The 26,863-nt window shown below is 42.8% G+C and overlaps 1 protein-coding gene and 1 pseudogene across 1 annotated transcript in view; both read left to right on the top strand.

Moving 5' to 3' along the window:
* LOC126266933 (chondroitin sulfate proteoglycan 4) overlaps positions 1 to 26,863 on the top strand; it is a 551,011-nt gene that overhangs the window by 100,927 nt on the left and 423,221 nt on the right. The window lies entirely within an intron of this gene.
* On the top strand, positions 594 to 659 carry LOC126268513 (U6 spliceosomal RNA; annotated as a pseudogene).

Below are 26,863 nucleotides of genomic sequence, written 5' to 3'. Positions count from 1 at the left end.
TTGAAAGATGTCGCTACTGGGGGCGTACAGATATTCTTCAATGACTACTATACGATGTAAAATAAAGGAGGATACAGTCAGTAAAGTCTGTAATGGCCTTATAAAGTCCAAAAGGCTTTACAATAATAAAAAGCAACACGACAAAAGTTAGATTGTTAAAAAGGAAAAAGTTAAGTGGCGGTAATTAACATTCGCTCAAGTGGCGATATCATAGATAAAGACATAAATACTAACCAGTTTCCGAGTACTCAGAAAATCTAAAAATTGCCAAACAAATAGCTAAAGAAGCCCAGTGAATAAAAATGGACTGCTCCAGATGACCAGAGCCTTCTGTTAGCCCAAACGCCAGAACGCCGCGTAGGCGAGAAGTGGTTACAGGAACGTGACCGCCAGAGGGCCTCTCGTACCCTGCGGCACGCCGTTCCAAGAAAAGAATGATGAAAACCCGTAGCAGTGCATGAGCAAGATTATCTAGTTAAAAGAAGTAAATATGTAAGGCACTCTATAATAGTTGAAACCATCAGCACGATATATAAAACAGAGGCGTTCAGTGATTAAATTGGAACATTGTCGTATGTTGGCACTGTAGCTCTGTACTCGCCTCGGCGGTACATATACTAACATTGGAACTATACAGAGAAAATTAGCATGGCCCCTGCCGGCACGGTAGCTCAGCGTGTTCGGTCAGAGGGTTAGCTGCCCTGTGTAATAAAAAAAACTGAGTTGAAAAGAAGCGTGTAGGAGTCAGAGTGCTAAATGGTGTCTGTAATAAAAAAAACGGAGTGAAAGATCAACAACTAACTTCAACAGGTTTCATGTGGCGTCCGATACGGAAAAAGAAACATACAAAGCAAAGTAGGCATTGGGAACGAGATCACTCTATCAGTTAAGCACATTTGTTGCCTCTTGTTTCTTCGCTTTATAAATTTCAATTTTTCTAACAAATTAAAAGCAGCGCCTTTCCTCATCCCGTGTAAGATATGCATCCTATTCTTAGTGTTCGCTATAGAATGACCAGTTTCAAATAAATGCTACCCAAAGCAGGTGTGTTCCATGGCTGTAAATGTTCTTTAAACCTCACATTAAAAGAGTGACCCATTTGACAGATATAATATTTGTCACAGCTACTACAATCAATCCTATATACTCCAGATCCATCAGGTTTGTCATACGTCCTTCTCAGTTTATGTTTTACTCGCAGTTGTAGGGCGTTGTTAACCTGAAAGTCACATCTAATATCAGGTTTCCTAAAACATGTTTCTATTTTCAGGAACATTTTGCCGTTAAATTTCATGGGAATGGTTTTCGTACTTTCTTCACTGCTTCCATTTTCCGTATGAGTGTGTGTGTGCCTGCTGTTCGTTATATGTTTCTTTAGTCAACTGTAGGGGCGCGTGACGTCATTTACAGAAAAGCCGTTAGCTACAGAAAACTGCTTTAAAATGCTAAGTTCTTCACGGTTTTCGGTTTCGGCCAAAGGTAGATGAAGAAGCCGGTGAATCGTAGAGGGGAAGAAGGCCTTTCTGTATCTGTAAAGATGGCTGAACTGGCATTTATGATACTATGTTCTCAAGTAGATTTTCTTATAATCGAAAATTTATGTTTGTTGTCAACTTTCCTAATACTTAGGTCAAGGTAGTTAATGGAGCTCTCTTTTCAACTTCCGTAGTAAAACTTATTTTTGGAAGCATGCTACCTATTGCTTGGGCCAATGCATTGATGGTATTTGAGCCGCTTTCTAACAGTAATAAAACGTCGTCAACATAACGCTTATAATAAATCGTTTTATCTTTTAGCTGTGGAAACTTGGCAAAAAATTTACATTCTAAATCGTTCACAAAAATATCTGCTAAAGTAGTAGCTGGACTATCGCTCATCCGAATTCCATCTTTTTCATAATATATTTTGTCACTGAAGGTAAGAAAATTGTAAACTAAACAAAATGTAGAATTTAAATTAGTTCTGTAATCTGTGCAGTATTGGTCTTGTTATGGGGTAGGGGATTTAATCCAATAATGTCAATGGTTTCTTTTGCTGGAATATTACTGTACAGGTTTTTTTACATCCAATGATGCTAAAGCCGCATTATATGCTATATGCATATCCTTGATTGCATTTTCTGGCTCAGAACTGTTTTTGATCCCAAGATAATTATCGAACGTATAAATTGATTTAAATGTATTGTTAAGAAACTTATTTAATTTGTAGCATGGTGATGACATATTCTTCACAGTCGGACAAATCGGATTTCCATATTTGTGAATCTTAACTTGAGACCTAAGCTGTGGAAGTTCAATATTCGTAACTTTAAGCAGTTTCTTTTATGTTTGTTAAGAAGAAACTGGGAGTTGTCAATCTTTCTCCGCAAACCAGTCTGAGCCGGCACGGTGGTCTCGCGGTTCTAGGCGCGCAGTCCGGAACCGTACGACTCCTACGGTCGCAGGTTCGAATCCTGCCTCGGGCATGGATGTGTGTGATGTCCTTAGGTTAGTTAGGTTTAAGTAGTTCTAAGTTCTAGGGGACTGATGACCACAGCAGATGAGTCCCATAGTCTCAGAGCCATTTGAACCATCTTAGTGAGCGCGTAAAGATGTTATAGAAAATAGTGTCTCCCGCCAAGTACGAGGGTCCGGTGAGAATTTTCCCCTGAAGCTATGCAACCAATATTACATAACTATCGTGCGGTTGTTGTTGTAGGGGATTGATGACCTAAGCAGTTGTGTCCCATAGTGCTCAGAACCATTTGAAACCAGTCTGAAACTTCTCGATTGGATATTTGTGAATTTCTATAATGTCGTTTTCTGCAAAAATTCTTTCGTTTTTCTTATGTAGTCGTCTATTCGTGTAAAAGAACGCCAGTGTTCCCCTTGTCAGCTCGAATAACAATTGCTTTTTCCTTCTCTAACTTCGTATTCAGCCCTTTAAAACACTAAGGTAGTAGTTTTCCTAGCATGTTATCTGCTTCTGTATACAACGGAAATTGAATAACACCTTGACCAGGTACCCTCACCCATAATCAGTGCTCTGGGTTGTCGAGGGTAAATTTCGATAGGTCACTGTAGGAACTCGGTATTTACTGTTCAAAATATTAGACAGAAATGTAGTTGTGTTGTTTAGTACACTACTCTTGCCATGACACAAACAAACGCTGATATTACTAAGCAGAAACACGAGAATCAAACCTTCGTAGCTATTTAATTATTATGACAAAGGTACAGGGTGACACTGTATTGCTATGTGACTATTTAAACTTATTGGTCTATGTAGTGGGCTTTCACGTCACTTTTCAAATCTCGCATTATATCTGAGTTTCTGATACCCCAACACGGTGGAATCCCATGATTATGGATGAAACAGCTACCGATGTCAATTTTTATTGATAAAAGTGAAGATTGATAAGTAAGGCTTCCGTTGTTATCACGAGTTCTAGCATCCGTGAATTGTTCTACAGCGGACAGTAGTTGGTAAATCATGTTGTCTTAACTAACCATGTATCGGAATGGTTCGTTCGTCGTAAATTTTATGTGTATTATTCGGCATTTGTTCCCTATAATAGTAGTAGAAATAAATTTACTGATACACAGAGATACTCTAATTCGTTGCCATTTATCAATTAACACGCGCACGTAAGCCGCTACGCATCGGACCTCATTAATATACCATCCTCTTTCAGGCGTATTACATGAAGGAAATAATAGTATCCCGGATGCACGCCCGGAAGATGATACAATATTCTGCCACCCGGGAAAACTTCAAGAGAAGATCTCATTAATACTCGTTTCGTGTTGTTCGTGTACGGGGCAGCGCGCACACATTAAAATTTTAAGCAAAGGTCACACGGCCACGTTTTTCACCAGCCATATCACGGAGGTCAGTCACAACAGTAGCTGTTCGCGGATACCGCTAACTTTAACTAACAGAAACTTTTCTCTTGCTGTGAACCTATGAATGGCGCAATCCTTTCTTTTGGCCACGATCTGTAACAATACTCAGCAGAATTTTACGACGTAAAGCGAATATGATAGGCCAAAGGGAAAATAAGTTCAGAAATAATTACATCTGCAAATGCTAGACGACAAATCAAGCAACGCCTCAAGCTAAATACTAAAGACTTCGATTCCTATGACATCACCTGAACAAATGTCAACGGTTATTGAAATTAACGCATAAGAGGACCTACGTACATTCCGTTTCCTATGTAATTTGTATTCATTCTACACACAGTGGTATTAGTATATTCCTGGGAAGCTAAGAAAAGAAGTTAACGACAGTACCAACACAAGAATCCTTTAAGCACAGCATTATTATACTGGTTTACATCGAACATTTACTTAGAATATTACCTTCTTTTGTTCAGTCTGTATTCGGCTGTTGTTCCCCTCCGTCATTTTCTTTCCTTCGCCTCTCACTTACATGTTAGCCCATTCTCCTATATTTCCCGTCCCTCATTATTTGAATTCCTCAGGTCTTGCTTCCTCTTTTCCTCTCTTACTGTTATCTCCCTATATCTCTCTATATTTTTCCCTCTCTTCGTCTTTCGCACACTTCCTCATACTCTCTCTTCCTGTAAAATTCCCTTCTTCATTCCTTCCATTCCTCAGACGCTCCTTTTTTCCCTTTCAACAAGTTTTTTGCTCTTCGTGCCTTGATCTGTTCCTTTGCCACAGGCTTTGTCACACGTAGCCTTTCCAATGACTCCCTTTTTCCCCCACATTCATCATCTCGTTCTTTACTTCCTTCCTCTTTCCCTCCTTCTTTACTACCCTTCCTTGTTAACATCGCATCCTGTTTCCATTACTTTATTTTTCACACGCTCCCTCTTTCCATTCTATCCATATTCTCTCTTTCCTCGTCATCCCCGCCCCCTCATGCCAACCTACACTTACATTTCTACTGCTTCAGTTTATTAGTTAGTTATGTGTTACATATATCATCTTCACGATAAACCTTATGATGTGAAACGCGGCAACCGAAAAAAAACATAGACCAAATATTTTAAAAAGCTGAAAAAAATTATATGATTACATTCTGGCAATTTTCTGCACGAATAATTAATTATATCTAATCAAGAATTCATCTATGATGTGGAAGCTGTTCCGGATAAACATATTTAATCTACACTTCAGCTATGTGCCAAACATTTTATTTTAGTGAGCATATTTTCTGAGATATTTTTAACTGCATCTTTCACCATTTTCTATGTCAAAGTTAGAAAATTTGAAGGGCTCCCAGTTCAGTGCTTTTTTGTGTTGTTAATACCTCTTTCATTCCAGACTCAGTTTGATTGTTGATAGAAAATTTCATAAGTGTGAGAATGCAAGATGTACATGTGTGAATCCCACACACAATTCTAATTACTTTCTTTTGTGCAGTGAGTGATTTTTTCCAGAGTGTTATTCCAAACGACTTCGATGATTAAAGATAGGCAAAATATGTTCACGTACTGCCTTTTATATCCCGAAAGTAGGCAGCAGTTATTATCGCTATAGCAGCCGAATCGACGCACCTCTTTTCCATAAAGCTTAGAGCTAGCCCAATTGGGCAACATTTTGAAAAAAAAAAACATAGTTTCTCTTTTCCTGTGTCTTTGGTCGGCACCACACGCTTGTATCAAGCTAATTGGTTCAAATGGCTCTGAGCACTGTGGGACTTAACATCTGAGGTCATCAGTCCCCTAAAACTTAGAACTACTTAAACCTAACTAACCTTAGGACACATCCATGCCCGAGGCAGGATTCGAACCTGCGACTGCAGCGGTCACGCGGTTCCAGACTGTACCGCCTAGAACTGCTGGGGCACCCCAGGATGGTCCAAGCTAATTCTGCTTTCTGATTTAAATAAAATGGCAGAGCATTGACATAAAGCAGTATACCTCTTAATGAGTAATTAAATAATTAAATTTGGTAAATAATTATGAGGAATACAGAGAATAAAATTTTTGTTGCCCCTCGAATTCATTATATAGGCAACCTTAGTTAGTGTTTTAGTCTTTTAATAATACAGACTCGACAGAAGAACTGAAAGGTAGCCTTTTTACGACGTTTCCACCGTTGTAACGCAGAAGGTTGAAATTTGTCTCCGAGGTGCCTACAGTTCTCCTCTGTAATGAAGATAAAGCATTGGGCCATGCACTGTCAGTCCCAGGGTAGGTGACGCTTCAATGAGCAAATGCTCGACACATGACAAAAACAGGCCAGAGCACAAAAGTTCACGTCGGGTGGGTTAATGATGTCACAGTGGCAGCAAATTTTACCAAAATTGTACCCAGTGCTACCGTAGTTGTGTCACACGATGGGGAGGTAATCACAGACCGCCCCCTCTCCCCCTTTATTATATTTGTACGTCTCACCCCTTCTCCTGATCACCGTGGTGATCGAGTAAGAACCATGGCGCCCAGTGTCGAAATCACGTGGTTTTCTTGTGGATGGGTGAGTAAACATTTCAGGCACACACTACTGCTCAGAACTCCTTAGGATATGGCAAAAAAGACCTAGGACCTGAATGTAACGACTCCTTCCCTTGCAGCATTGATTTACACAAACTTCGCAGTCAAAAACGAAAGTTTGCACAGTGCGATGTGCAGCAGAACGACTTTCTTGACAACGTTTAACACTGCTAACACACTCCAGATGACTGAACCCATTTGTAAGGACATCACAGAATTCAACTCCACTGAATATGACTGCACCCCTTTGGAGTCTGGCAGTGCGACCGCATTTTTTGGTCTGGTACAAGGACTGGAACCATTACGGATCGTTCAAAACCTCTTCACGAAATGTGAACGTGATTCTAAGCAGAAAAGTGTATTTCTGCTTTTCCAATCGCTCTGCTTTGCGCGCCTTCCTTAGCGTGATGATAGGGTGTGTGACATTAACATGCGTGTAAAGAAAACAGCAAAGGGTGTCTGTAAGTTCAGCAACACCATGTGTGCCACCCTCGCACCTATGTTGACCACCTTAAAAATGTACCTGTACAGAGACCACCATTGATTGGCTCCTAGGTTCCTGTGGGCAGGCAGCCCCTCGACACTTCAACTGAATGGCATTATACTGCAAATGTAGATGTATATGCTGCTGTTTTAGCACCTGCTCTTGGTCATGTAGAATCTGAGTGGTGATGAAGGGGTTGCCTACCTGTGGGCAGCTAGAAACCAGTCAAGTATTGTCCCAGTACACACTCATGTTTAAAGTGCTCAACAAAGGTCAGTGGTGTTGCCAATCAGTGGGGGGGGGGGGTTGAGGGAGGGGTCTATGTAGCATCGCAATTCGAGAAATCGCTGAGTTCCTATCAACTTACTCTCTATTTCTTTTGTGCAGTGTAATGTACAGTCAGTGCCTTTATTGTTCCTATACGGTCATAATGATTCACAACTAATCTATTGAATGTCTATAGAGAGAAAAATACCAATCTCCGTCAATTTAAACCCTGGCTCTTCATTGTGAAGTCACCTCATTCGCTTTCGGACAGGATTTACGGGGAAGAGAGTGGGGGGGGGGGGGGGGAGCAGACATTTCTGGTGTGTTGCCACTGTACACAGTGTTTCTTTTTTTCCCGCTACAGGCAGGCGAGCGCGGCCCGGCCTGTCAGCTGTGCAGCTTGCGCAATCCGCACTGTTATGTATTTTAACGATTGTGTAAGGACGCCCAGAGCACAGCTGTTGGCATCGCTTGACACGAGTGAATGTCCCTTGTTTTTGGGCTCATTGGGACTCGAAATGTCCGAGTGTTCATTTCAAGAGGAACGATAGTAATTTCCACTGTTGTTCCACCACCATCATTGCTGATAATTTGTTATCTTGCTTTTTCGAAACATCCGTTCGTTATGATCCAGAGATTAACAGAAGCCCGTTCCTTCCAATAACGTGTATCACCACTGTCATCCAAAAAAAGATGCACTGAAATTTGTAAGTCATATGCTGATTAGCGTATATGAATGAAATTCAGTGTCTTTTGTATGTAACAGAAAAAATAATTTGATGTGGACAAATTCCTCAAAAGTATTAAATAAACGAAAACTATTCCAACTAAAAATACACTCTCTTCCTATTTTTAATAAAATTTTAATAATATTAATCTAAACTTGAAGACAAATATGTTTCGTTTCGTAATTAGTCACAATGTGTCATGAAGAACCAACCGTGGGAAGGGTAGGTAATGTAAATGTAACTTGAAAAGGTGTCTCTGACCATGAAACATAATACAGAAGGCCGCACATAAAGAGTCGTACATATAAATCGTCTACGCCTTATTAACTGAAATACATCCGTACTGAATTCTCTGAAACACGTGGTAAAATGGGCAGAAACTGTGACTGGATGAATTGCTCTTTCCAAATTTACATTCATAACAGTAACAAGCAAGCCTAAATAAAATGTTAGTATTTAAAGTTAAGCCGTTGTGCTGGGTGGGATCTCACAGTTATACCGTACTCTTTCACCTTGTGCTAGGTACGAACTGAGCGATGCGGAGTTCCTTTGTGAGTGAAAAATGAACGACGAAAGTATAATTGCACAGGCTTCCGCGGCCAGGGTCAGCTGAGATGAAACTTTTCTTCATCTCGTACAGCGTCATAACGTAAAAACCTACCGGAGACCTGGAAGAAGGATACTGTTACCGTCGTCGAAACGTTCGTTTATCCTATATGGTTTTTTACATTACATGGTACATACTGAGAAAAATTTTTTTTAAAAGACGTCACGCAATCTGCCTTTAATAGCTGCAGAGATCCTTAACGCAAATTGTGCTTCAACTAAATAGCTACTTCGAGTTGAAGACTCATTTATTAATTTGCTGCCACACTTACCCAACTGTAGTTTCACGTGCACACTATGGACGTAACTAAGGCAACTCTAAGCTCATCGGCAATACTGTAGTCACGCGCATAAAACATTTGAACATGGATAAGATACTGTGCACAACATAGTGAACGCATTATTGTAGCCAAGAAAGACACTATACCTACACCCTTCACAGTAGTGCAAGTTTATATGTCAACTACCTCCACAAATGACCTAGAAATTGACGAACTATATGATGCGATAAAAGAAATTATTCAGATAGTGAAGGGAGACGAAAATTTAATAGTCATGGGGGACTGGAACTCGGCAGTAGGTGAAGGGAGAGAAGGAAAAGTAGTACGTGAATATGGAATGGAGGAAAGCAATGAAAGTGGAAGCCGCCTGGTAGAATTTTGCACAAATCATAATTTAATGGTAGCTCAAACTTCTTTTAAGAATCTTGAAAGAAAGTTGTATACATGGAAGAGACATGGAGGCACCGGAATGTTTCAGATAGATTATATAATGGTAAGACAGAGATTTAGGAACCAGGTTTTAAATTTTAAGACATTTCCAGGGGCAGATGTGGACTCTGACCACTATGTATTGGTTATAAACTAGATTAAAACTGAAGAAACTGCAAATAGGTGTGAATTTAAGGAGATAGGACCTGAATAAATTGACGGAACCAGAGGTTGTAGAGAGTTCAGGGAGAGCATTAGGGAACGATTGAAAAGAATGGGGGAAAGAAATACAGTAGAAGAAGAATGCGTAGCTTTGAGAGATGAAATAGTGAAGGCAGCAGAGGATCAAGTAGGTAAAATGAAGAAGGCTAATAGAAATACTTGGGTAACAGAAGATATATTGAATTTAATTGATGAAAGGAGGAAATATAAAACTGCAGTAAATGAAACAGGTAAAAAGGAATACAAACGTGTCGAAAATGAGATCGGCAGGAAGTGCAAAATGGCTAAGCAGGGATGGCTAGAGGAGAAATGTAATGATGTAGAGGCACGTAATACTAGGAGTAAGATACATACAGCCAATAGGAAAATTAAAGAGACCTTTGGAGAAAAGAGAACCACTTGTATGAATATCAAGAGCTCAGATGGAAACCCAGTTCTAAGCAAAGAAGGAACAGCAGGAAGGTGGAAGGAGTATATAGAGGGTCTACACAAGGGCTATGTATTTGACGGCAGTGTTATGGAAATATAAGAGGACATAAATGAGGATGATATGGGATATATGATACTGCGTGAAGAATTTGACAGAGAACTGAAAGAGCTTAGTCGAAACAAAGCACCGGAAGTAGACAACATTCCGTTAGGACTGCTGATTACCTTGGAAGAGCCAGCCATGACAAAACTCTTCCATCTGGTGAGCAAGACGTATGAGACAGGTGAAATACCCTCAGACTTCAAGAAGAATATAATAATACCAGTTCCAAAGAAATCAGGTGCTGCCAGGTGTGAAAGCCACCATCAGTTTACTAAGTCACGGTTCCAAAATACTAATACGAATTCTGTACAGCCGAATGGAAAAACTGGTAGAAGCCGACCTTCGGGAAGATCAACCTGGATTCCGGAAAAATGTAGGAACACGCGAGACAACAGTAACCCTACTACTTCTCATAGCAGATAGGTTAAGGAAAGGGAAACCTACGTTCATAGCATTTGTAGACACAGAGGAAGCTGTTGACAACGATGATGACTGGCATACCCCCTTTCGAATGGTGAAGGTGGCAGGGGTAATATACAGGGATGGAAAGGCTATTGACAGTTTGTACATAAATCAGATGCTAGTTGTAAGAGTAAAGGGTCAGGAAAGGGTGGTTTTAACCTTTCTCCGGTGTTATTCAGTCTGTACGCTGAGCAAGCAGTAAAGAAAACAAAAGAAAAATTTGAGGTAGGAATTAAATCCCGGGGAGAACAAATAAAAGCTCTGAGATTTGCCGATTACATTGTAATTGTGTCAGAGACAGCTAAGGACTTGTAAGAGCAGTTGAACGGAATGGACAGTGTCTTGAAAGGAGAATATAAGATGAACATTAACAAAAGCGAAACGAGGATAATGGAATGTAGTCGAATTAAACCAGGTGATACTGAGGGAATTAGGTTAGGAAGTGAGACACTTAAAGTAGTAGATACGTTTTGCTATTTGGGTAGCAAAATTACTGATGATGGTCGAAGTAGAGAAGATACAAAATGTAGATTGTAAGCATGTATGGAAGTGAAACATTGACGATAAACGGTTTACACAAGAAGAGAATAGAAACTTTTGAAAAGTGATGCTACCGAAGAATGCTGAAGATTTGATGGATAGATCATGTAACTAATGAGGTGGTACTAAACAGAATTGTGGAGAAGAGTTTGCGGCACAACTTGACTAGAAGAAGGGATCGGTTTACAGGGTATCGCACAGAAATCTCTTTGAAGGAAGGAAGGGGGAAAAGAAGAAAGATCAGGTTGAACGTCCCTTCGACATCGAGGTTATTAGAGACGGAGCACAAGTTCGGAATGTCTCAAGGATGGGGAAGGAAATCGCCCTTTCCCATCGCGGCATTTGCCTGGAGCAATTTAGGGGAATCACGGAAAACCTAATTCTGGATGGCCCGACCCGGGCTTGAAACGTCGTCTTCCTGAATTCTTTTCGAATGGAAAATCTCTTCCCTCGTATTGTTTTGGTCAGGAGCTTCCAGTTTTGTGCCTGCAAGCTGAGAAACTTATATAACACTGTACTAACCGACATATTTTCGACGTGAGAATACCAACTTTAGAAAACACGCTGACAGCTGCGAACCACGTGCATCCCTACACACTTGATGTCTTCCCCGACGGCGATGTCACCTTCAGTATAACTGTCCGTGTCTCGGAGCCAGAACCATGCTACATTGGTTTGAGGAGCAGTATAGTGAACTCACATTGGTGTCTCGGTGGCGAAATTCGCCTGATGTAAATCCTATGGAAATCATCTGGTTCGCTACAGGGCACCATCATCGCGTGCGGTATTTAGCGGCCCGTTATTTACTCGTATTACGTGACCTGTTCCTCGGCATCTAATGCCACATTCCCCCCCCCCCCCCCCCAAAACCTACCAACAAACCGTCGGATCGCTGATACACAGATTCAGTAATTCATTTCGTTCCAAAGATGGGTCAACAAGCTATTAAGCAGATGGTCATATTGTTTTCACTAGTTAATTAGATGCATCTTTAAACACAACTACTCCCAATGCCAAACACTGAAACACAGATTCAGTAATTCATTTCGTTCCAAAGATGGGCCAACAAGCTGTTAATGCAGATGCTTCTTTAAACACAACTACTCCAGTGCCACATCGTTCCGCGATGGAAGTTCACAAACTACGTCTGTTACTGCCGCCGAACTCATCGCATAATGTGGCTCCATGCCACTGTTCGCACGCTTGAGGCTTCCGCACAGGCCAGCCATCTGCTTCAAACTCGGTACCAGTATCGTTCATAGTTCGCCTCACACACCGCATGACGTCATGCGGTCTCATGCCAGCGACGACTTTCAAGTACTTCCTGAGCAGTACGAATCTGAAAATAATGGCGCCACATCGTCAGTTAATGGAGGTAGCTGTCTCCTCTTGTTCGATAAGGGTTGGATACCTCGACACACCTAGATAGGTAATTTCACTCCTAAGCACTGAACGACGCCCTAGTGTGCTGTACGACCGATATGAGCCGCAGGCTATCAACGTGACTACCTTTTGTCCTCCGTAGCCTCGTATATTTCCACAGTCAACAGTAACAATACCTTCACGATGTACAGTACGTATCTCGGGCGTGTTGGGACGTGCAGTATATTCCATCAGAAGACCTCACGTAGTACATGTTTCCGCAGAGGGGTTTCTTAGATCTTAATCGCGATTCAGTTTTAAAACTGGATAGCCGCTTACTATGTCGACGAACAACTAGACCAAGCACTGAGACATGTGCCGATGTGGCGACACCATCGCGTACACAGCACCAGACAGACCGATGTTACAAGCTGGAATAATATTCCCTGAAGGAATACATGTAACTACTCTTAAATGCGAACTTCCTGTCTTTTAGGAACAACACGCTATTTAATCGAAATGCTCCAACCCAATGACAAATCTAGTATGACACTCCGCATTCTGTTGATATTGCAACAGCGCAGAACTGTATCAAATACAGCACAGGCAGCGACACCCGTATATAAAGTCTCCCATTTTCGTGAAAGAGCACATCGGGTTTTCCCACAGCTAAGAATAACTTGCTATTAGCTATGAACTCTTCCTCTACATCTACATGACTACTCTGCCAATCATACCTGCCTGGAAAGGGATGCATCGAATTACTTTTCACTATTCCTCTATCAGCCGACTCTCGAACGCCGCACGGGAAAAATGAACGATGATCATTTCTCGATGTGTAGGTGAGGTTCAACGAAATATTTTTGTTTCCAGAGCAGGAAACTGGAGAGTAAAATTTCGTGAAAACCTCTCGCCGCAACGAAAAACGTGTTTGCTTCAGTGATTGCTATCCCGACATATGTATCATTTCCGTGACAGTCTGTCCCATATTTCGCCACAGTACAAAAAGAGTAGGCTTTCCTTGAAGTTTTTCGAGGTCTTCTGTCAGTCATATTGGTAAGGATCCCATACCGCGCAGCAGTATTCTAGCAGAGGCCCATAAACTAGTGTAGTGGACGTGTTGCATCTTCCAATAAAACACAGTCTTTATTCCGCCTTCCTCTTAGCATTGTCTATATGCCAGTTTCAATTTAAGTTGCTTTTCAGTTCAATATGAAATCCGGGATGATATTCAGGAACTGTATTGAACATTGACCAGAAGCCAGGGAACGAGGCCTCCACCAATTTCTGTGTCTCGTGAACGGACAGAGCGAGCCGAATTCCACACAATAAATGTTTATGGAATGCATGCTGGTATTCTCTCTACAGAAAGGGCGTAATATGTGTTTCAAAAGTCCACAACCAACTAGGGCTACCAAAATACGTAGACACCAAATGAAATGCGCACCCTATTCGCATTCCAGTGTCGTGCCTGTTGTTCTACTTATTCTACAAGAGGAGAAGGGCAGATAGCTGCCGCACCACGCAGTGCTAACATAGAGGTCGTTCAGATGCTGGGTTATTATCAGCTGCTAGCCGCAGCAATGCAGACAACGCCATCAGACAGCTCTGCTAGGATGAGCTATACTACAGATAGGAGGTCTCGCCGTTCAGTCCATACTCAGTCAGTTGCCGGATCTGTCACCTGCCATTTCTTTAAACTCTGTAATGTTTGTTTGTGTAGAGTCAAACACTGTAGCTATAAATTGTAGCTTAATACCATCTTCTTCTTTAGTCAGAGCAGTTTTGATACCACAAGTTGCTACACCTGTTACATCATATACAGCGGTGATTCTGTATGACACAAATCAGCGATGGGTTTCTGAAAATAGATAGTTTTAAGTGTTTACGAAACTCACGTAGACCGCAAGCGCATAGGGGTAGTCCAACAGAATGGACGTTAACCTCGAAGAGATAAGGAAGGCTCATCAGACAATTGTCTGTATTTCCTTGCGCATAATCTTTACTAATTTTTGCACTCATCACTGCAGTCGTTCGCCAAACTTCGTAACGTTTGTAGTAGTTTTTCTGTGCTTCTAGCTTGCAAATGAAACTAAGATCTTGCACGTTTTTAGTAACTTAATGATCGTTGTTGTAATTCCACACTTTTTTAAACGTTGCAAATTGCTTTCCAGCTTCTATATGGACACTAAGGTGTTTAAAAATGCTCTTTGTTAATTTTCAAAATGCCTAGCACTCCCAAGAGTTATAAATCGAAGTTTCATGCCTTCTTAGTTAGTCCAGATAGGTTGTATCAAGGATTTGATAAGTCCGGCAAGATGTCTTTATTACCTCGTCTTTTATTTATAAATATTCAGCTACGGTGTCACCGGTGTTGTGTATACACTCCTGGAAATTGAAATAAGAACACCGTGAATTCATTGTCCCAGGAAGGGGAAACTTTATTGACACATTCCTGGGGTCAGATACATCACATGATCACACTGACAGAACCACAGGCACATAGACACAGGCAACAGAGCATGCACAATGTCGGCACTAGTACAGCGTATATCCACCTTTCGCAGCAATGCAGGCTGTTATTCTCCCATGGAGACGATCGCAGAGATGCTGGATGTAGTCCTGTGGAACGGCATGCCATGCCATTTCCACCTGGCGCCTCAGTTGGACCAGCGTTCGTGCTGGACGTGCAGATCGCGTGAGACGACGCTTCATCCAGTCCCAAACATGCTCAATGGGGGACTGATCCGGAATCTTGCTGGCCAGGGTAGTTCACTTACACCTTCTATAGCACGTTGGGTGGCACGGGATACATGCGGACGTACATTGTCCTGTTGGAACAGCAAGTTCCCTTGCCGGTCTAGGAATGGTAGAACGATGGGTTCGATGACGGTTTGGATGTACCGTGCACTATTCAGTGCCCCTCGACGATCACCAGAGGTGTACGACCAGTGTAGGAGATCGCTCCCCACACCATGATGCCGGGTGTTGGCCCTGTGTGCCTCGGTCGTATGCAGTCCTGATTGTGGCGCTCACCTGCACGGCGCCAAACACGCATACGACCATCATTGGCACCAAGGCAGAAGCGACTCTCATCGCTGAAGACGACACGTCTCCATTCGTCCCTCCATTCACGCCTGTCGCGACACCACTGGAGGCGGGCTGCACGATGTTGGGGCGTGAGCGGAAGACGGCCTAACGGTGTGCGGGACCGTAGCCCAGCTTCATGGAGACGGTTGCGAATGGTCCTCGCCGATACCCCAGGAGCAACAGTGTCCCTAATTTGCTGGGAAGTGGCGGTGCGGTCCCCTACGGCACTGCGTAGGATCCTACGGTCTTGGCGTGCATCCGTGCGTCGCTGCGGTCCGGTCCCAGGACGACGGGCACGTGCACCTTCCGCCGACCACTGGCGACAACATCGATGTACTGTGCAGACCTCACGCCCCACGTGTTGAGCAATTCGGCGGTACGTCCACCCGGCCTCCCGCATGCCCACTATACGCCTGCGATGGAGCTCCGTATGCCACGGCAAACTGGCTGACACTGACGGCGGCGGTGCACAAACGCTGCGCAGCTAGCGCCATTCGAAGGCCAACACCGCGGTTCCTGGTGTGTCCGCTGTGCCGTGCGTGTGATCATTGCTTGTACAGCCCTCTCGCAGTGTCCGGAGCAAGTATGGTGGGTCTGACACACCGGTGTCAATGTGTTCTTTTTTCCATTTCCTGGAGTGTATTAGGACGTGGAGGTATGCTTGTGTTTTTTATTCTACTATTTCGGGGAACGTTTCATTTACTTGGATGCTTTGCTTCATTTACGCGTACTACACAACACTAAGAAGTATGCAGGAGTTTGCGCGATCACTACACAGAGCACCACGCCAGCGGGCACAACACGCCGATCGGGACGTGTTGCTTATCGCTCCATCAACAGCAGCCATCGTCCAAGTTGTAGTCTACATTTCCTGAAAATGCGGCTCGATGCTGCGCATCTAGATTGATGTTAGGAGCGACAGGACCACTACAGCAAACACCTCCGACCGCTACACATCGATTGGAATGCATAGCTACAACTAAATACTAGAAAGCGGCGCTATTTGGGGTCCTCCAAGTTTACTTGTAAGTCACCGCTTCCATTACAACACAGGTATATTTCTAAAACTACACAGCTTTACACTTACCGACGATTCAGTTAAAAAACTGAAAAGCACTCTATCGTACTTGAACGAGTGCTATATCCCAATTTTTGAAGCTATTTTCAACAATACGCACAGCAAAGCAGATACCTCTAACCAACACTGCTCGTAGTGGACAAACATTCCACTGTCTTACGTATTCTCATGACTGGAATGCTATCCACTATAAATAATTGTCGTACGATAAAATCTAGAGCTGGTAAACACTACATATAAACACTACTAAGGCTGAAAAAATGGTCTGAAGACACTATGGAAATGGCCTTCTGTAAGCAGAGTACAAGACGAGTCTCAACCATTTTAAGTAAATCGCATAGAGAACGTTGTGCTATCAGATTGTAGGTATTTCTCCTGTACTGGAGTCCATATCAAGAACACATGATAAGAAACGTCGAATTCAGATACTTTCTGTTGAGATATCAACAAAAAAAGGGCACCACGAAGGAATTATCTGAATGGAATGGAAATCGGTAGATGTGAAGTACGACCCTAAGGAAAGACTTATTCAACTTGGCGTGATTGACATAGTTGTTGCATGTCATCCTGAGTGATATCGTGAAAAATCCTTACAAACTGGGGCGTCATATCGTCAGAATTCCGAGCTGGGTACAAGTCCGTACTTATAATGCTCCAAACGTTTTCAGCTGGGAAGTGATACGGCGACCTCACTGGCCAAGGTAGGACTTGGCGATTATGGAGACAAGCAGTAAAAACTGTCTCCGTGTTATATTATTGAAATGAAAGCCCAGGATATCTTGCCATGAATGCCAATAAAACGGAGCGCAGCATATCGTTGATGTACGGTTGTGCTTTAAGGGTACATGCTATCGAAAGGAACGGTATCCGAAACTACCACTGCTGGTTTGTCGGGCCGTGTGGCAGCCGACAATCAGTTTGGTATCCCATCGCCGTCCGGTGTCTCCAGAAGCGTCTTCGCTAATCCTCAGGGCTCAATTCGAAGCGAGACTCATCACTGAAGACAGTTCTACTCCAGACAATGAGATTCTACGCCGAAGACGTATCTGGAGATGCCGCGGACTGCGGTGGGGTACCAAGTTGACCGTCGGCCGCCATGCAGCCCGACAATCAGGGGTGGTAGTCTGGGATTCCATTACTTTTTATAGCAGGACCCTTACATTGTCATCCGCTTACAGTACAGCTGTTCGTTGACGACATTCTACGTCCCGTTTTGTTGCCCTTCAATGAAAGCCATCCTGCGTTTGCATTACAGCAAGATAATGCCTTTTCGCACACATCGACAGTTTCTACTGTTTGTCTACGTGCATGCCAAACTCTACTTTGGCCAGCGAAGTCGCCGGATCTCTCCCCAGTTGAAAACGTTTGTTGCATTAGGGGATGGGCCCTCTACCCAGGTCGGCATTCTGACGATCTAACGCGCCAATTGGACAAAATGTTTCACTCTGTCCTTCAGGACGACATCGAATAACTCTGTCAATCAATGCCAAACCAAATAACTGCTTTCAGAAGGGTGAGAGGTGGACCCACCAGTTATTGACTTGCTCAATTTGTAAAGCTCTTTCTCTTGAATAAATCGTCCAATTTTACTGAAATTGACGTCATTTGTTTGTTTGTACGTCACATCGGCGTAGTTTTCGCGAAGCCATGTTCTGTCAAAGGATATAAACATCACGATGGAAGAAAGGCCCCACCAGTAAAAATAACTCGGTTCACCTGAAGGGAAAGTGCTCGTTTGTAGTATTGTGTACACTTACAGCAAATTTTACTATAATTTTATGTAATTTTATAGTTTTCTTCTGTATCTGCAAAGATATCTTTGGTTTTACGTAGACAACTCGTGAAACTGGCTATTATCAACATGTATATGCTTAGTCGCGAAACAAACATGCAAGAGATGTGGTGTAACTTCCTGAAGTTTCATCCGTCAGACGCCATAGTCGGCGGTTCCTTCCGATTACATGTTAGGCGCAGTCCTTGTAGTGCAGCTGTTATTCTGCCTATTGTAACAGAGATATATTTATTAATTTTAAGTGCAACAGAACCAATTTTATGCAACATTTTGATATACAGGGAGCCGGCCGCGGTGGTCTAGCGGTTCTAGGTGCTCAGTTCGGAACCGCGCGACTGCTACGGTCGCAGGTTCGAATCCAGCCTCGGGCATGGATGTGTGTGATGTCCTTAGGTTAGTTAGGTTTAAGTAGTTCTAAGTTCCAGGGGACTGATGACCACAGATGTTAAGTCCCATAGTGCTCAGAGCCATTTGAACCATTTGATACACAGGAGCGCTAAAGGTCATGTAGTCGTCACTGTTGCGACTGTTTAAGTTAGCACTTTCAACAGAATATGACAAACGTTTCGTGCTACATGATAAACTTAATATGCAAGCGTGACTTCGAGGAGTAGTTGAATGTGGATCTAAAGCAGGAATACCACCAATTCCCAACTATGCAAATTTGTGTTACTAGTTTTCCACATGCCGTTTCGTCGAAATATTTTGTATTTTCCACTGAATGACAGCGTAAGTCAGTCATCGACAATTATAGCGTCACGGTTTATGTATGGTCATAGAACCAAACGTCTAAAAGAAAAATGCTTGGAGTGAAAAAGTGCACCTACCGGTTGTAGCCCTACTACACTACAGTTGAAGCTACACATAAGATGAACCATGAGCTACTGCTATAATCCAGATAGTTGTTCCATCCGAACCCTATTTCAACGTCAGTCAGTTCCACCTTACATGGTACGATCACGGGGTTTCCAGATGCTTCCTTTCCGGCTTTCACCCTGTACTCCACATGGTATTACATTGTTGTTCCAACGCAGATGAAACTGAGTCTCTTCCAGAGAGATGAACTTGAAGAATTTACTGCGCAGATACCTGTTAAATGCATCACACATTTTTTCTTACGATGTACAATCCTTTCTTTCCCATTTTCATGAAATTCCACTTGGACAAAGATTTTAACAACGGAAAGACCGTCAGAAAACGGTCCTGTGACGCCATATGGACATTAAAATTTTTCTTCTTGTTAGGGAGCATACCATCCCGGTGTGATTTCTACTTCCTTGCTTGCTCGCTTTTCTACACACATCTCCAGGGGATTACAAGAACACACGTATTTTCGCATGCTTCAGCATAATATTATACTATTTTCGCGGTACTTCTCGATATCAATCACTAGGCAGTATCCTACCGATCGCTAGCGCAACATAATTCCCCAGCATATAGACTGGAAATTATTTCTCTACAAACCCGAAACTTTAGCGATGTGCAGCGGGCTGTAAACCACTGAGTAACTAGAAACAAATAGAGGAAATTGATATTTCCTCTCTCGTAAACAGATGTCGGACCAACTTCTGTAGCAATACCCGTAAGTCAAAGCGTTCATCAGTTGGACTCATCTTCCCACCAAGACGTTGTGAGCTGTTAAGCACTTTACAGCAGGTATGAACAAATGGCTCTAATTTGGTATTCTCGGCACACTCTCGACGCAATGGATTTCGGAATACTGAATTCCCTAACGATCTCCTAAATGGAATGTGCCATGTATCTAGTTCCAACTAAAATCCCGTGATCATATTCGACTTGGTCAAAGATTTTAACCACGGCAAGACCGTCAGAAAACGGTCCTGTGACGCCATATGCACATTAAAATTTTGAATGTGTGTCTGGGTAGAAGTGAGGTGGTGAACTCTCAAAACCGACAGTATCACGGCCCCGCTGCATAACAGGTGCAAAAGCATAAGACTGCACCTAGAGAGGAATCGTACAACCCATGTTGTTGGCATGCTGATCGATTTAGCACATTTTGCTTGAGATGAAACATGGCAGATCAACTAAGGCAATGTCAGAGACAGATATAACAGTTCATACATTTTCAACTCCTCTCACTATGTTAGAAACAAACTTAGCATTTCATGCATTTATAGCTTCTGATTCAGTTCACAGTTCATTAATAGAAAACATTATTAGATATGTGTGGAATATAGTTGCTCAGAAATTAAAGTGCGTGTACATCCAACATGCAAGACGTCTGTGACAAGAGGCTTTCCCATTCACACGAACACCTGCCTATTTGTTGGCGGATTGTAGAAGTTTGCGTAATTGAAATAAAATATCCAAATAAAGAAAACGACACCACAATATTTGAATAACCTACATTCACATCACACTGATATATATTGACGTGACGATAGTTATGGGGTACTGATATGTGCATGCAAAAATGGCGGTAGTATCGCTTACACAAGATATGAAACGGCAGTGCTTTGACGAAGCAATCATTTGTTTCCGACATGATTACTGACACACGACGGATATTAACACATTCTGATCGCGGAATTTTAGTTGGGGCTAGACGCATGGCACATTCAATTTCGGAGATCGTCAGGGAATTCAGTATTCCGAAATCCACAGTGTCGAGAGTGTGCCGAGAATACCAAATTAGAGCCATTAAATCTGACGACGGACAACGCAGCGGCCGACGGCCATCACTCACTGAACCAGAGCAGTGGGGTCTGCATTGAGTTATCAATGTTAACAGTCGAGCGACGCTGCATGAAATAACCGCAGAAATCTATGTGGGACGTACGACGAACGTATCCGTTAGGACAGTGCCGCGTATGGCGTTAATGGGCTGAGGTATCAGAAGACCGACGCGAGTGCCTTTGCTAAAAGCACGACATCGCTGGCAGCTCCTCTCCGGGGCTCATGGCTATCTTGGTTGGATGATAGACGATTGGAGAACCGAGACCTGGTCAGATCAGTCCATATTTCAGTTGGTAAGAGCTGATGGTAGGCTTCCTGGGTGGCGTAGGCCCCACGAATCAATGGACTCAGGTTGCAACAAGACTCTGTGCAAACTGGTAGTGGCTCCATAATGGTGTGGACTGTGTTCACATGGAAAATACTGGTACTTCCGAATTGATAATTGACTGGAACTTTCGGATACTGGCAGCCATTCATGGACTTCGTGTTCGCAAACAACGATGGAATTTTTAAGGAAGACAAGGCACCATGTCACCGGGCCACAGAACATACTGCAACGTTCGAGCGAAAGATTTAGCCACACAGATCGCCGGACGTAAATCCTATTGAACATCTGTGGGACATAACCGAGAGGTCAGTTGGTGCACAAAATTCTGCAGAGGCAACACGTTAGTAGTAATGGACGGTTATAGAGGCAGTATGGCTCAATATTTCTGCAGGAAATTCGAGTGACTAGTTGAGTCGACGCCACGTTGAGGTGCTGTACTATGCCATGCAAAAGGAGATCCGACGTACTATTTTTGGGCATCTCATGACTTTTGCCGTCACAGTGTAAGAATGACGTGACGTAAACATCTTACAGATCTTATAAAATTTCCTGATATACATTATCACAACTAACGGATATGATATTAAGCTGCTATTTATAAGCACGATGTTTGAATCTACACAAACGTAAACAAATCTGCAACAAATGGAATGTGAAATTTCAGTCCTATGCCTGTCTAAGTAGAGTTCAAAACAGAAACCTCCTGATTAATTGTACAACTCCTTCAATCACAGCTACTGTCTGACGATGCTCTCTACGCTGCTGTGGCTAGGAGATAACGTTTTCTGAGTCGTCAGTCCTTTGACTGGCTTGCTGTGACCCGCCACGATTTCATCTTCTGTGCCAAACTTTCCATCTCAGAGTAGCAATTGCAATCTACGTCGTCATCTGTTGGATGTCTTCCGATATCTGTCTTCGTCTATAGTTTATATCCTCTACAGCTCACTACACAAGAATGCAAGCTAATAAGAGCCCAGAGCCCAGTACCTATGCGATCGCTATGCTACAGCCACTGACCTACTTCGACCATTCATCTTTTGCGCAATGGCAATCATGTCATTGTACTGCAGATATGATGCGTGAATCTGTTGGTGTCTAGATCGCCAGTGTCAGTCTGGTGTGCAATTTTGGACAGTCTTACGCCCTTAATGGAGACAGAATATGAGCATACATTCCATAAACATTGATTGTGGGCAATTGAGGTCGGTCTATTCGTCCATGACTCCCAGAAGGTGGTCGGCACTGTCTTCCCCGACTTCTGTCTTCCGTACAGCTCTGAGATGTCAACATATAGCCGACCGCGGTGGTCTCGCGGTTCTAGGCGCTCAGTCCGGAACCGCGTGACTGCTACGGTCGCAGGTTCGAATCCTGCCTCGGGCATGGATGTGTGTGATGTCCTTAGGTTAGTAAGGTTTAAGTAGTTCTATGTTCTAGGGGACTGATGACCACAGACGTTAATTCGCATAGTGCTCAGAGCCATTTTTTTGCCAACACATACGAAAAATACAGACTATCACGTTACATTTGTGATTGACCAGAAGGATAAGTATAACTGTGTGTAAGAGGCAAACCAAAGACTGCGTTTTTATTGACAGAACACTTAGAAGATGCAACAAAGACTGCCTACATTACACTTATCTGTCCTCTGCTAGAGTACTGCTGTGCGTTATGGGATGCTCACCGGATAATATTGACGGATGTCATCGAAGTGCTCAGAGAAGGTCAGCTAGTTTTGTATTACGGCGAAACGGAGGAAACAGCGCCACGGGTATGATACGCAAGTTGGGGTGGCAATCATTAAAACGAAGGTGTTTATCGTTGCTGCGAGATCTTTTCACGAAATGTCAATCTCCAACTTTCTCCTCTGAGTGCGAAAATATCTTGTTGACCCCTACCAGGCACAGACAAATGAACATCGTAATAAAATGCGAGAACTCGGAGCTCATACGCAAAGGTTTAACAAAGGTTTAAGTGCTCATTTTTCCAGTGTGCCGTTCGCGAATGGAACGGTACAGAAATAGTGTGAAGTAGTTCCATGAATCCTGGGCCAAGTGCTGAAGTATGAATGGCAGGATAGTGACGTAGACGTAGCTGTAGATGAAGATTTGTAGTAGGTTTTTAACTGCGGGGAAACTCGTTGTGTTCGTTCAAGACCCTGGACGGCTTTAGATACGTGTGTGACGATACCATATTTGATATACTTAGGCGATGTCGCCATATGAATAAATATGGAATATCAGACTAGATTTCTGACTGGGATGGAGAGTTCCTAGCAGAGAGCGTGTTTTTCTTAATATAGAGTGATGTTCATGCTTAAAGTTAGTTACACGCAGTCCTTCATGGGGTACGATTAAAGCTCCATACGTAGTGTCTGGTGAGATGTGCGCGATGGTGTGCTATTTGGTGTCTTCTGATGCAAGGTGCTGAATACCACAATACGCTCGATATATACATTTAGAAGGTGTTAGAAGTCATGGGATATCTCCTACAGTGTGTCGGACCTCGTTTTGCCCCACACAGTGCAGCAATTCAACGTGGCGTATGCTCAACAAGTCGCTGCAAGTTCCCTACAGAGATATTGCGCCAGGCTGCATCCATAATTTTGAAAGTGTCGCAGGTGCAGGATTTTGTGCAGTAGCTGACCTCTTGACTATGCCCCATAAATGTGCGACAGGATTTACGTCGCTATCTCGAAGGCAAAGTGGTTCTTTCGAACTGTTCAGAATGTTCTTCAAACGAGTCGCGAACAGTGGTAACCCGGTGCCATGGCTATTCACAGAAATTCTGCCGTTGTTTTGGGTACAGGGAATCCATGAGTGGTTGCAAATTGTCTCCATGTAGCCGAACAAAACCATTTTCAGTCAATGATTTGTTCAGGTGGACCAGAGGACCCAATCCATTCCATGTGTACACAGCAAAATGGTTCAAATGGCTCTGAGCACTATGAGACTCAACTGCTGTGGTCATTAGTCCCCTAGAACTTAGAACTACTTAAACCTAACTAACCTAAGGACATCACACACATCCATGCCCGAGGCAGGATTCGAACCTGCGACCGTAGCAGTCGCACGGTTCCGGACTACGCGCCTAGAACCGCGAGACCACCGCGGCCGGCTGTACACAGCACACACCATCATAGAGCCGCCAACATCTTGCACAGTGCCTTGTTGACAACTTCGCTCCGTGACTTCGTGGGGTCTCCACTACATTCGAATGCTACCATCAACTCTTGGCAACAGGGACAAGCACTGCCGGCTATGTCGTGCTGTCAGCAAAGGTACTCGCGTCGGTCGTCTGCTGCCACAGCCCATAAACGCCAAATTTCGCCGCACTGTCTTAACGGTTACGTCCGTCGTATGTCCCACATTCATTTCTGCGGTTACTTCACGCAGTGGAACTTGTCTATTAGCACTGATAACTCTATGAAAACGCCACTGATCTCGGTCGTTAACTCAAGGCCGTCGGCCACCACGTTGTCCATGGTGAGAGGTAATGCCTAAAAATTTGGTGTTCTCACCGCACTATTGACATTGTCGATCTCTGAATATTGAACTCTCTAACAATTTCCAGAATGGAATGTCCCATGCGTCTAGCTTTAACTATCATTCTGCCTTCAAAGTTTCTTCCAACGTTGAGTTACGTTCATCTGGGGACAGTGCTTTTTATGCACTTATGTCAGCTAGCCATATTTCCGCAGCCTCCACCATGAATAACTAATTTCTCAGAAGGAGACCAACATAGGAGCACTACCACAACTTCGTGAAAGAAGCCGTTTAGAACTTTTGAAAGCAGAAAAAAGGATGCTTAAGTTTAAAAACAAGCAAAGCGTCGCAGTATTTAATCGCTAGGCACACGATGACCCAAGGTGTAACTCCAGCGCCGTCTGTTACGTGTTCCTACGTTAGTACATCCTTTTGCCCAATTCAGTACTGTGACCGATCCCTGATTCTTAGCAGTTACCTCCAACTACTAACTGTCCCTGAGAATCATAGTCAAATCCATACATCTTATATATTTACTGAAGCGCAAAAGAAACTGGTATTCAAATACAAAAATATGTAAACAGGCAGAACATGACGCCACGGTCGGCAACGCCTATACACGGTGATTAACGAAAATATGCAAATATTTTAATATGTTATTCTACAAGTAAAACTAAAGAAAAAATTTCATATAAACATAGATCATCTAATCTTTCGTTCGGAGATACGGCTAATAAGAGATTTAATCTGAAATTTAGTAACTTCGCTAACATGAAACCATTGCAAAACTGTAAGAGGTTAAAGTAAAGCACGATTCCTATTTATTTTTTGTTATTGATCTGTGAATCTAATAAAACATGTCCCAGACGTCTATCTCCTGTAGTTTTCCCGAACACCCAAAGAAGCAAAGATTATTATACAAGTGAATTCGTTTACTTTACATTAAGAATGTAGAAACGTTTATGTCATTGTTGGCAACCATTAATGAGTTGTTTCCGTGGTTTCCTAATCTGGGAATGAGTTAGTTGTTCAGTGAAAGAACATAACAGCAACAGTGTAATTAAGTGAAACCACAAAGTAACTGTTGTAGTTTGTAGATTATTTATGAAATAGTGAATCTTTTCAAATTTACGGCAGAGGAATAGCCGATATGGTGTTTATTTTTGGCAAATGTGATGGCAATGCTACGGCTTCTGTTAACGAATATCGCGTACGTTGTTCAACTTGGAGTATTCCGAATGCACGAACCATTAGTGGACTATTTCGAATGTTACGGGAGAACGGTTCTCTATCTAGCGTTCATAATCAGTACGAGCGCTCGATGCATGAAGACAATGATGACTACATTAACGATGCTATTCAACATAGCCCAGGTACCAGTACACGTCTTATCTCTCAACGATTGGGTATTTCACAATCTAAGGTACAATAATCTTTATTTTTACAATAAACAAAAAGTGCATGATTTATATCCGGGAGATCCTGTCCTTTGCGTGGAGTTGTGCAAGTGGTTAAATACTAATCGGCAGTTACACAAATACGTTTCATTTACTGATGAGGCACAGTTTACTCGAGATAGTATAAACAATTTACATAACGAGCACGTATTGTCTGAACCTAACCCATATGCAACAGTGCAACACAATTTAGAGCAGCAATTTAGCGTAAAGGTGTGGCGTGGTATAATCAATGCACATCTTATTGGACCATTCATTTTCCCAGAACGTCTAACTGGCGAGACGTACTTACAATACCTTCAAGAAGAAATGTCCCTCTTGCTCGAAGATGTTCCATTTGCTATGCGATTGCAAATGTATTTTCAACATGAGGACTCGCCTCAACATTTCACCAACGCCGTTACTACACATTTAAATGAACATTTATCCCAGAAATTGATTGGTAGTGGCGCTACACGTCTGTGGCCACCCACATCGCCCTATTTAACACCAATGTATTTTTGTGTATGGGGATGGATGAAAGACATAGTTGATGAGAACGAAGTCAATACGCGTAAGGCATAACTTGCTTGCATTAT

The sequence above is a fragment of the Schistocerca gregaria genome, chromosome 4 (assembly GCF_023897955.1).
Source record: "Schistocerca gregaria isolate iqSchGreg1 chromosome 4, iqSchGreg1.2, whole genome shotgun sequence".
NCBI lineage: Eukaryota > Metazoa > Arthropoda > Insecta > Orthoptera > Acrididae > Schistocerca > Schistocerca gregaria.
This window is presented reverse-complemented; position numbering and strand designations above follow the sequence as displayed.